General features: G+C 34.7%; 1 pseudogene; it reads left to right on the top strand.

Moving 5' to 3' along the window:
* The first annotated feature begins 3,224 nt into the window (after positions 1 to 3,224).
* Positions 3,225 to 13,265, top strand: LOC125653836 (E3 ubiquitin-protein ligase TRIM23-like; annotated as a pseudogene).
* The last annotated feature ends 321 nt before the right edge of the window (positions 13,266 to 13,586 follow it).

The following is a 13,586-nucleotide window of genomic DNA, read 5'->3' as shown; positions in this document are numbered from 1 at the left end:
ATAACTCCTACAAGTAATACATAATAGATAGTTGGGCAACCACGGACCCCAAACAGAATATGTACATGTTGTAACCTTCATGATATTGAGGACGATTTTCATTTTATATCTTAAAATGTCCACTGTATAAGGCCTAAGGATCTGAGGGGGAAATGCTTTTTATGCTAGACTGAATGTTTTTTTTTTATCTTATTCAAATATTAAGTACTAATAATTTAATGTCAACGAACTTTTGAAAGTAGAGAAGTTTTCTCTCTCTCTCTCTCTCTCTCTCTGAATTGTCTAAATCATTATTGTACTCGTTACTCTGCTTAGTCTGTTGGCTTAAAGAAACAAATGATGAACTACGACAGCTTGCAATTGTTATGACTCTTTAGTTATTGAGAGAAATCGTGTTGTCATGTCTATATACCATTTGCTATGTTTACAAGAGAATAACTTGACAATATCTGACCCCGCTGGCTAGGTAATCAAAGCTTCGTACTAACCAAGAACACCTCAATGATGCACACATCAAAACTTCACGCAAATTAAGTCCCTTTTCCGCCATTTTGCGGTAAAAGAGCCTTATTTCTCTACGCTGGCCTTTGTCATTTTCTGATCTGTAACTTTGACCTTTGTCATTTTCTGATCTGTAACTTTGACCTTTGTCATTTTCTGATCTGAATCAGATTCTTTATTTCTGTGAACCCCAGGCTCATTGGATAGCATATACATAAATACAATTATACAAACAAACAAAAATGGCATTATGGAGAGTGAGTAGACAACAATGTTACAACGATGTACAATTTAGATTAAACAAATAAAATCACACCATATGAGAGTTTCGTAGCTTAGTAGCATACTGTAAAAAAAATTCCAACATTAATCAGTCAATTCTTTTGTATTTTTAACACTGAGTAGTTTAATCAGTTTGTAAACACTGGGTTGTGTAGAATAGAATTTCTTAACATATTTTTCTCAAATAATCATATAGAGGACATTTTGAAATAAAGTGAAACTCATCCTCTACATCATTTAGCCCACAAACAGTACATAACCGTTGTTCTCTGACTATATTAGTATGTCTTCCAACTTCAACATTCAGTTTATGAGATGAAGTTCTAAAGTAATAAAAGATATGTGCACAGAATCAACGGGTTTAGTCAAGTAAAACTGTCAACAAAAATTATTAATCAAATGCTGATATAAAAAACCTTTTTGGTGAATTTGTAATCTTTTCTAAAATTGTTTGTTTGTAAACATCAATCATACGTTGTTCAGTTAACTTGTATGTACTATTATTTACATTTGAGACATTCCAAAGATAAAGATTATAAGACTCTCTTATGAGTAGCCATGAAATATAAGGTGATTCCACCCGAGGGTTGCAAAAAAGCTGTGAAACCCGAGGCTTTGCCGAGGGTTTTACCGCTTTTTTGCAACCCCGAGGGTGGAATCACCTTAATATTTCATGGCAACTCATAAGAGAGTATTTTTCTCTCATATTTCTAGAGTTCTCTGTTTTCCTTGTGCCAAGCGACGCCATTTTGAGAATTTTCCAATTAATTAATTTTTCGCTGTACATAAAAAATAACACCAGAATTGAATTCTACGACCTTCATTTTGGCAACTACGTTGCCGACAAAAACTCGGCGACAAGTGTATAAGTGAATGATATTAGAGTTATTCCTCTTTGAATAAATCAATAATCAGGGTGATGCGTGACGTAACTCGACAGTCCATCAGCGCGAAACATTTTGACAGACCTAATCAGAATATGAATCCACAACTGCACATTTTTTTTCTTAGAGGAGCATTGCTATTGATATTAATTGAGCAGTTATTTAATGACGAGTGTGTGAAGAGAGATTCCAAGTGGTTTTTGTTGGTGAATATGGGCATGGCTAGACTTTCGTTTTCCACGCGTGCAAGGACTCGAGTCTCATAGACATTGGAGGCACTTATTTCACCTGAGACACGGACAGTAGACGTTGACAGAGTGAATGTGGAGGTAGACCTAGAAGTAATAGACCGTGTGGGCTGGGTTTCTGTGAACTGGCATAGGGCCTAATGCACAGGATGACATAGGTGTATGAGGAATTTGTGACTGTTGTTGAGTGTGCAGTAATTGTTCAAGGAATGTGTATTTTTGTGTCCGGTCACACACACCTGGAGATTATCAGGGACATTACAATCTGTCATTTTTTGTACAAGAGCTTTGCAGACGCTAGTGTTCGTCAATCGAGGCGAGGTAAGTTGCAAGCTAGTTGTGTATTGATTATGACGTCACGGGATATGTAAGATAAACGTCACGTGATATGAAAGATAGAAATATCTTACATACCTTTCTTTCATAGAATATCTGTATCTTACATACGTAGATATGAGAGAAATACCTAGATTTACCAGTTCTCTTTGAATGTTTACAGTCTAACTATCATTACAGGAAACTCGTTCATCATAGCATGCTTTTAAGATACAGTTATTTGATGGTAGTACATGTAATTTAAGCTAATACTTAAATATTCTAAGCTTTGACTTTGTCAATTTCTGATCTGTAACTTTGACCATTGTCATTTTCTGATCTGTAACTTTAACGTTTGTTAATTTTTATTATCAATTACAGTCAACTACAATAATGCCTCAAAATGGGACAAAGAATAAACTTGTATGATTGAAAAATTCATATTAGCTACGGTTCACATTAAATAACCAGTCTGATTTAAACCACTCCTTTCTCCTTACACTGTCATGAACAGTATTAAGAGAAGGAGGTATAATCAGACTGATAAATAACCTCTTAGATTTGATACAGTAAAGAAGAAAATGTTTTCACCGCTTGACAATCTGAAGGCGAAGTCGAAGGAAGCTCCTGAATCTTATAGATTTTAGAGGGCTTGAAATAAGTCTCCTATGTAGTAATTTGTACAATTTTCTGTCATTTCTAAGGAAGTGAAATTAATAGAATGACAGGGATTTTAAGGATTTTCTGGAATGAAATATAAGTTCTCCCAATAACAGTAACAATAAATTAAAAGATCTCTGAGAATGGAAAAAGTGATTGCTATTTTTATCGTTTATTTTTTTTTTCAAACAAGATCAAAATAGAAAATTTTAAGGGTGCACCTCCCCCTTATATCCGCCACCGACAACATTCTACTAAATATACTGCATTATACTGAGGCAAGAAAGATAACTCTAAATTGCTTAATGATCTTGGGTCTTTCCGGTGGGCAAGCGCAGAGTAATCATAATGATAAAAATACTAGAGACGGCAGTCCGTTCAACTTACAGAGAAATGTAATCACAGTAATACTACAGCATCTCTGGCTACAGGTAACGTTATGATAAATCATAGGAATAATACATCGTCCTCAAAATGTCGGTTTTATCTTTATGTGGAATTAATTGATTAATAAACAATCTAAGTCAAAAACGAAAGTTGGGGGAAGGGAATTCCAAGAAATTTATTAATTTATTTGGTACCCCCCGAGTGCCCAGAAAATATCCGTTTCAAGAAACAGTAAAATGAAAAATTTACTTATTTCACATATTTTAACTTACCATGTTACAATCTTACTTTCTCTTAAACTTTATTTGAATTATTTCAAAGCGATTTATTTATTAAAGAACAAGGTACAATTGCGTGCATGCACATGCAGTGCATTGTATTTTGGTATAAAATATTCGAAATAAGAAGACACAAGGGATCGATATGAAACCTTAATTGGATGATAGTATATATTGTTTATTATTGTTTATTCACCAATCAAGGGGGGGGGGGGGGGGGGGGGGGGGCATTTACAGCTCAACAAGCAATTAATTATAACAATGACAATAAATTAACAATCATTCAGAAGTATTAATACTGACAATGTTCACACTTCTGTATATCATTTGTTAATGTACAGAATGATAGTCATTTTGTCTACATGTACTGTTCTAAACATGTCTTGAAAAGTTGAATAAAGCTTGATCTGTGTTTTAATTAAAGAGCGGGTCCCGACACTTTTTATGTATTTTTTCAATGAGTATTTTACTGTAAACGTATTATATTTGGCGTGTACGATATTTGGCGGAAATCATTTTTTCAACAAGTTAGCGTGGATTTGATTTAGCGCATTCCTGAATTACTTTAAACATCTAGATTTACGGATGGCATTTAGCGATGTACTTGATTTAGCGGAAGCTGCGTTCCGCCAAAGGCGCTAAATAGAATACACAGCCAAATGTAATACATTTACAGTATTTCCTATTGTTAACGCTTTCAAGCAGTTTTTATTGAGTAGAAGTGTATATCAAGGTCAGATTATGACAGATTAATGAAACATTATTCTTCCCTTTTATCTCAATCTTGATAGATAATTTAAGACTCTAAAGTTCATGTAAACTCTTCATACGTACTAGTGACACAGGTTGTAGACAGGACTTCTGGCATACCCCTCTGTGTATCTTTAAATGTTCAATTCCTTGGGTATCACTATTGCGGGTGTATTTAATTAAAATATGCAGCATCAAAGTGTATTTATTTCATTAAAAACACTCAAAGTGTATTTACCGGTATTTCAATAAAATCATTTTGAGGTTACATAATTTTATTCTTAAAAGATATCTGAAATACCCAAGGAAAATAATGTGATGAAGAGGGTACCAGGAATCCCGTCCACAAGCACCTGTGACTGGTGATAGTGCATAAAACATGCTCGGAGCAGGTGCCCCTTTCTCGCTTTGATTTGGCAGTGTGTCTGTTCAGTGATATTCTGTGTTGAAAACGTGCTCAAAAAAGTTTTATAACATCCAAGCCGGATCTTATAAAATCCATGTGTCCTAGAGATATACGAGAATATTGTGAATCAATGAGTGTACACTACTATCATTATCATAACAAGCAATATTTACATTTAGTTTGTTGTATCTAATAGTTATTAAGAATTGTCAACAGTCATTATTATAATTAACTAACACTATTATCATTATCAAAACAAGCAATATTTACATTTAGTTTGTTGTATCTAATAGTTATTAAGAATTGTCAACAGTCATTATTATAATTAACTAACACTATAATCATTATCAAAACAAGCAATATTTACATTTAGTTTGTTGCATCTAATAGTTAAGAATTGTCAACAGTCATTATTATAATAAGCTTATACAACTTTCATTGTCAAAACAATCAATATTTAGATTTAGCTGGTTATATCTAATAGTTATTGAAGCAATACAAGCTGTAACTGATGGTAAATCAATTGAAAAGTAAAAGAACAAATATTCAACATATTTGTGATTGAATACATATAACTTCATAGTATAGGATTGAATCTGAAACAATAAACCCGTGAAATCAACAGAAAATGTTAATTCATGAATCATTGTCATCCTATCAGTAATTCCTGCTCGTAACCTCCGATGTGCATTGACCTCGGATTGACGGAGGTCACCAGTTCCGAAAAAAGCGAAAGAGAGGCAATGGGCACGTCTCAGTTTTGTAAACAATTTAATATGATAATCTTATAGAAAAATTCACTATCAAAAACATTTATTTTAATGGCACATTTGCGGAATTATTATTTTTGTACACTTATTGTACTTCTTGTCACTCATGAAACAATGTAATGTTTTAAAACAAATGAAACGTGTAGTTACCCACGTCAAATTTCGTCTATGTTCAAGACCTTGCTCTCAGCAATCCTATTATGTCCGGCAATTATCGTTCCCATGTTTGTGTGCACAACGCAATAGCGGTTTTACAAAATTTAAGATGTTCATCGTATGTATGCTCTCAAACAATATTCATATGTTTATTTTGCTGAATTTTTCTTCAGATCTTGGGGATTATATATATTAGTTATACCGATAGGTGTTATAATTGAATAGTTAAAAAAAAATACCGTCAGATACAGCTTGTATTCCTCTAAGAATCGTCAACAGTCATTATTATGATAGGGCCGTAGTTTTCTATGTTCATTGGAGATGATATACATTTGCTCATCATGACCATATAAAGCTGATAGATAGATAGATAGATTGATATGAAGATTGATGTTTTCCGCTACACTCATCAATTTTTAGCTCACCTGAGCCGAAGGCTCAAGTGAGCTTTTCTGATCACATTTGTCCGGCGTCTGTCTGTCTGTGTGTAAACTTTTCAGATTTTCATCTTCTTCTCATGAACCACTGGGACAATTTCAACCAAACATGGCCAAAAGCATCCTTAGGTGAAGGGCTTTCAAGTTTGTTCAAATGAAGGGCCATGTCCCTTTCAAAGGGGAGATAATCACAAAAATGCAAAAATAGGGTGGGGTCATTTAAAAATCTTCTTCTTAAGAACCACTAAGCCAGAAAAGCTGAGATTTACATGAAAGCTTCCTGACATAATGCAGATTCAAGTTTGTTCAAATCATGGGTCCCTGGGGTTGGATGGGGCCACAATAGGGGATCAAAGTTTTACATACAAATATATAGGAAAAATCGTTAAAAGTCTTCCCCTCAAGAACCACTGAGCCAGAAAAGCTAATTTTTACATGAAAACTTTCTGACATAGTGCAGATTCAAGTTTGTTCAAATCATGGCCCCCGGGGATAAGATGGGGCCCAAGGGGGGATCAAAGTTTTACACACAAATATATAGGGAAAAACTTTAAAAATCTTCTTCTCAAGAACTACTAAGCCAGAAAAGCTGAGATTTACATGAAAGCTTCCTGACATAATGCAGATTCAAGTTTGTTCAAATCATGGGTCCCTGGGGTTGGATGGGGCCACAATAGGGGATCAAAATTTTACATAAAAATATTAAGGAAAAATCTTTAAAAATCTTCTCCTCAAGAACCACTGAGTCAGAAAAGCTGATTTTTACATGAAAACTTCCTGACATAGTGCAGATTCAAGTTTGTTCAATTCATGGCCCCCGGGGGCTAGGATAGGGCCACAAGTGGGGGGGGGGGGTCAATGTTTTACATACAAATATAGGAAAAAGCTTTAAAAATCTTCTTCTCAAGAACCATTGGGCCAAAGAAGTTGACATTTACATGAAAGCTTTCTGACATAGTGTAGATTCAAGTTTGCAAAGGGTAGTTTGGGCCATGATATGGACTATTAGCTTTTACATGCAAATATATATGGAAAGTCTTCAGATATGGGCCAAGGTGACTCAGGTGAGCGATGTGGCCCATGGGTCTCTTGTTCAGTTATCTGGTGGCGTCCAGTTTTTATTGGTGGAAGAGGGAACCCAGATACAATGTACATGGGAAGAGATCACCGACCTTCCGAAAGTAAACTGGGAAACTTTCTCACTTACCGGTGCGAGCAGGATTCGAACCTGCGCTGACAGAGGAGAGAGACCGTGCAATTTTGAGCGCGATGCTCCAACCACTCAGCCACGGAGATCGATCGTTTGACTCCCAATATTTCTCCTTTAGTTATTTTTTAAGCTCCTAGTGGTAAAATTGCAATATGTATTGATGTTGATGTTATTCAATGCACATTAAAAAGATAATTAATTGTAATACTGGTTATGTAATGCATGTTAAACATATGATTAAATCTATTACCTGTTATGTAATGCATGATAAACATATAATTAATTGTAATACCTGATATGTAATGCACATTAAATAGATAATTTTAAAATTGTAATACTGGTTATGTAATGCATGTTAAACAGATAATTAATTATAATACCTGTTATATAATGCATGCTAAACAGATAATTCATTGTAATAGCTTCTATTAAATACATGATAAACAGATTAATTGTAATGGTTGTAATGTAATGCATGTTAAACAGATAATTAATTCTAATACTGGTTATGTAATACATGTTAATCAGATAATTAATTATAATATCTGCTACTATGATGCATGTTAAACAGATAATTAATTGTAATATCTTTTATGTAATACATATTAAACAGATAATTAATTTTATACTGGTTATGTAATGTATGTTAAGTAAATAATTAATTGTAAAACCTGAGACGATCATTAATATTCTGCGATATAAAACTGTTAACTTGGATTCACAAAGATAGTGTTACATCTTTTCAGTGATTGAGATAAGAATACATATTGCTATGTATATTTCACAAAACTGTAAGAAGAAATCTCAGGCTGATACAACTTAATTCAGTGAGCGTTGGCTGTTGACACCTGTTCTAACAGATGAACTGTCAGAGCTTTTCCAACGTTTTTAAATTGATATTAGTTGTTGCAAAGAATTGAAAACCTCAGATCAAAGTCAATGATAGGGAATAAGAAATACAAATATTGATTATGGAATGTTGTAACATTTACCGAGTATGAAACAAAAGTGTGGGAGATGTTTGTTAAATACATACGATTTATCATGTCTTTGAATATTCATTATTGTAAGAGGTATGCATTTTCTCACTTTTAAATATAACACTCATATACACTTATTATACCCCCGCAACAAGTTGTGAGGGGGGTATACTGGAATCGGGTTGTCCGTCTGTCTGTCCGTCCGTCCGTCTGTAGACGCAATCGTTTCCGGGCTCTAAAGCATTATCCTTTCCACTTACCGTCACCATATCATATATATGGACTACCCATGGGATGAAGATGTTCCCTATATATTTTGGGGTCAAAAGGTCAAAGGTCAAGCACACTGGACATCGAAGTAGCAATATGGTTTCCGGGCTCTAAAGCGTTATCCTTCCCATCTACAGTCACCATATCATACATATGGACTACCCATGGGATGAAAATGTTCCCTACATATTTTGGGGTCCAAAGGTCAAGCGCACTGGACATTGAAGTAGCAATATGGTTTCCAGGCTCTAAAGCGTTATCCTTTCTACCTACAGTCACCATATCATACATATGGACTACCCATGGGATGAAGATGTTCCCTATTGATTTTGGGGTCAAAAGGTCAAAGGTCAAGTGCACTGCACATTGAAGTAGCAATATGGTTTCCGGGCTCTAAAAAGTTATCCTTTCCACCTGTAGTCACCATATCATACATATGGACTACCCATGGGATGAAGATGTTCCCTATCGATTTTGGGGTCAAAAGGTCAAAGGTCACGCGCACTGGACATCGAAGTAGCAATATGGTTTCCATTTAAATTCTTTGACGGCTTTTTTCATCGCATGGAGATCCTGTGTTCCTAGATACCTTTTGGATCATAATACTGAAGTTTATTCTGAAGTTTGCTAACTTCAACAACTTTGTATTTGTCAGTTGCATACATTGAGTCTCCTATATTTTATTAACCTGTTCACTTGCCATCCAGTGGGGTGTGTTACATATCCTTAAAAAACGGTCCCCCTTCAAAGCAAAGATCATAATAAAATGCACATTTAATTTCATATCCTATCCATTTCTCCCTACAAACGAGAATACCCAAGGTTTGTCATACCATTTGTTTTTTACACTCAGAAGTGAGCATTGCTCACAGTACCTCTTGTTTTATCTAAATTGTCATAATATAATTGATTAATTTCATATTCTTCAAATTGTAGAATATATAGAGTAGCCATGGACCCCCACCACAGTACCCAAGATGCCGTCCGATGTGACCTTTGTGAGACAGCTATAGTACAGATGTACTGTGATTTCTGCCACGTCAATCTATGCATTGCCTGTATAGGAAAACACATTGTTGATGACTACGACAAACACAAAGTGGTCCCATTCCAAAATCGAAAATCAACCTTGATTTTTCCAAAGTGTAGTACACATCAAACTGAAAATGTCAATTTCTTTGCAAGGAATGTGACATGCCTGTCTGTTCCTTTTGTATTGATAACCAGCTGTCCTCGGATAAACACAAGGGGCATACATTTTCAATTCTTTCTGAAATCTACAACAAAAGAAAAGCAGACATAACAAAAGATTCAGAGGAGATAGAAAACATTATTTCTCCAACATATGAAGAAATGGTCACTGATTTAGAAACTCAAATAACTAACTTGGATGAAGAATATGTGAATTTCAAAACAGTAGTTACAAAACTTGGAGAGGAATGGCACAAAGAAATTGACAATGTCATCAACAAAATGAAAAATGAAATAGAAGAGATGAAAATCAAACACCTGGAAATTCTGAAGAAACATTTGGATGAAATTAAACAGACACAGTCCCTTATTGAGCAATCCCTGATTACTCTGAAGGAAATGGAGGAATCCAATGAAGTGTCTGTGACCATGGAATACAGATCCCAAAACAAAGAATTCAGAAAACTTCCCCCCAAAGTCCGAGTCTCGCTGCCTACATTTAGTCCAAACATGATAGACAGTGAACAACTTTACAAGTCACTGGGATCTTTGATACCATTATCATTTACAACAGATCAAAATGGTGACACACTGAAGAAAGTTCCTATGGATGAACCAGAGCTTGTCACTACAATAAATACTGGGTATTAAAAACTCCACAATGTTACCTGTCTGAGTGAAGACGAATTCTGGACAAGTGCAGAAGTCGATGATATGAAATGCTTTAATGTTCAAGGTACAGTTATCAATACAATCAAAACAAAATCATGGATATTTCCACGTGATATAGCAGTGACAAGTGATGGGGATCTAGTGTACTCTGACTGGGTAATAACGACTGTGAATAAAGTGAAGAGTGGACAGACAGAGGAGGTGATCAGACTACAGGGCTGGATACCTTTCAATCTCTGTGTCACCTTCTCTGGTGATCTCCTTGTTACCATGTACAGTGATGATGAAACACAATCCAAAGTTGTCCGTTACTCAGGTTCCACAGAGAAACAAACAATCCAGTATGATGATGAGGGTAAGCCTCTATATTCAGGAAATAGTAATACTAAATACATCAGTGAGAACAGAAACCTGGATATCTGTGTGGCTGACTGGGAAGCTAGTGCAGTAGTAGTGGTCAACCAGGCTGGAAAACTCCGATTTAGATACACTGGTCATTCTTCTACTACCAAAAACAAAGCATTCCAACCCTGGGGAATCACAACAGACAGTCAAAGTCAGATCCTGACAGCAGACTTTAGTAACCACTGTATCCACATCCTGAACCAGAATGGACAGTTCCTCCGCTATATAGATACCTGTCATCTGAAGAACCCGTACGGTTTATGTGTGGACAAAAGTGACAACTTGTTTGTTGCTGAGTTTTGTAGTGGAAATGTGAAGAAAATCAAATATCTACAATAGATATTATTGATTATAGCCACGTGGCGTTAAAGATTTCAGAGTATGGACGTAAATGGTTAAAACTTGTTTCATCTGCCAGGATGGGTGGAAAATGAAACGGATTGCGAAATCGCAATACATTCAGACAATCTCCAGACTTAATTAGGGCACCGCATGAAATGTGGGAAGCCCTATAGTAATCACATTGTCCGTCCGTCCGTCCGTCTGTCCGTCAACACTTTCTTTGTGACACGATAACTCAAACGATTTTTATCGTACAGTTTTCAAATTTTGTACAGAAATAATGTACAGTAAGAGGAAGAAGCCTATAGATTTTGGGGTCATATCACTTTGTCTGTCTGTCTGTATGTGTGTCATTATATTTGTTATTATGAACACTTTCTTTGTGACACGATAACTCAATCAGTTTTCATTGTACAGTTTTCAAATTTTGTACAGAAGTACTTTACAATAAGAGGAAGATACCTATATATTTTGAAGTCATGTCACGTTGTCTGTCTGTTTGAATGTCATCATCTTTCTTATTATGACCATATTTATTTGTCAATGTCTAAGGGAGATAATTCAATTTGAATTATGATATGCATTGTATTGATATATAGAAAATTTACAAGAAATAACTCTACAACATTGTGTATGTGTATATATTTGGGTTTTTTTTTAATGTGATATAAAAAATGCTTGATGTTACATGTATATTGAATTAAAACACGTCTTTCCCAGTCAACAACTTTCGATCGGGATCGGAATGCGAAATAAAAATTCTTATATCCGGTTGCAAAGTGAAACTGCTTCATGCTTCAAGTTATTCAATTATGTACTAATTGCACATTACACAACTGTTCCTTTTCATAAAGAAAGTCACAAAATAGATACAAAATGAGTGTACCTTATTCATTACTGTTACCGAGCTTTCGTCGGCAAAAATCTCGAAATGGCGTGTTTCACTGCGCTTGTTGACGGTAAGGTCCACATTTTCTACGTGAGTATTTTGATATTTGCTCATGAATTTTTTGCGCATACATGGTATGTCTCGGCTAGGAATAATGAAAATTTTCTCACTTATGTATGTAAAGACATATTAATCTCTATTTTTAAATATGTAGAACACTTTTATCAAATGACAATGTGTTTGAAAACGCTTAGAGCCCCGATGTCAGAATTTCCTATTCCAAGACATCAATATGTCAAATTCATAATCCTTTTCGAATAGGATGTACCATATTTTGTACCAGTTATCCATTTTGAATCCTCTATTAGAATGGGATTTTGTTGCACTCTGTTGTGTTTGAGTGGATGTCATGAGTGTGTGTGAAACAGAAGTAATTTAAATTGCATAAGTCTCTCATAAATATGCTTCATGATGCGTTTTTCACAAATTGGCATTCCAATGTATCTTTATATATTATTAATTCTAACATATATACCAGCCCCAAACATTGCTATATCAAATACAGATGTCACTTTCCTCTAATAACCCTCGGCGGGGCCCTTGCTGACCGTGTCAGTTTTCTAGTTTTCTGTTCAATCTCTAGAAATTATCTTGTTGACACTAATTTAATTCTGTAATGGATGTCCAACTTGTATAAAAGCACAACAAATCAGAAACTTCAGTGATAGCAGATCTTAATTTGGTATACTTTATATACTTGTTACCCCCCCCCCCCCACACACACACACACTCCACTGAAGTTAGAGGTATATCATCCTGTCCATCCTTTGGTAGACATTTCAAATTTTTTTCGTCCATTAATTTTGTTTAATGGTATTGTTCTATTTATCCCCAGATTTTTAGGAAATGTATTATTCCATGTAAACCTGTTCACTTATTTTAAAGTTTCCTTATTTTAGTTTTATTAGACATGTCGATTTAGAATTTTTATAAAATATTTTGTGTGTGTGTTCTGTCAGTACTATCGTGTATAATGTAACACAGAAAGATAAGATGTTTGTACGTGATACTGAGGACTCTAAGGACATTGGCATGTACTAACTCCATGAGAAACTTACCATGTGTTTCAATTATATTAGATGAATGAAAGTGTATATTGCAGGGTAGATCACCTGACATATTATAAAAAAAAAAGTGAACACAATCTACATGAAATAAATCTTGTTCACTCATTCCCTAGTTTTGTTCAGAAAATGTAAAAGTTTTAAAGGGGCATGGACACGATTTGAACTGAATATTTTCAAATTTTATTTTTCCATTCTTAATGTTTACAATGCTTAACTAAGGTATTTCTAATTGTCAGCAAAAAATTGAATGTCAGTAATCAAGCTACATGGGAGATACAGAGCTCACAATTCTTTGTTATATAAACAAGGCTCATGTCCTTTTTTTTTTTTTTACATATAAGTTAGATTTACCTGTAAAAACTTCGTTTAAAGCAGATTTTTCTATTTACAAGTTAATTCTGAACATAATTTAATAGTTTCTAGTGT

Source organism: Ostrea edulis, chromosome 7 (assembly GCF_947568905.1).
Source record: "Ostrea edulis chromosome 7, xbOstEdul1.1, whole genome shotgun sequence".
Taxonomy (NCBI): domain Eukaryota; kingdom Metazoa; phylum Mollusca; class Bivalvia; order Ostreida; family Ostreidae; genus Ostrea; species Ostrea edulis.
The sequence above is the reverse complement of the archived record's forward strand: the minus strand, read 5'-3'. Positions and strand labels throughout refer to the sequence as shown.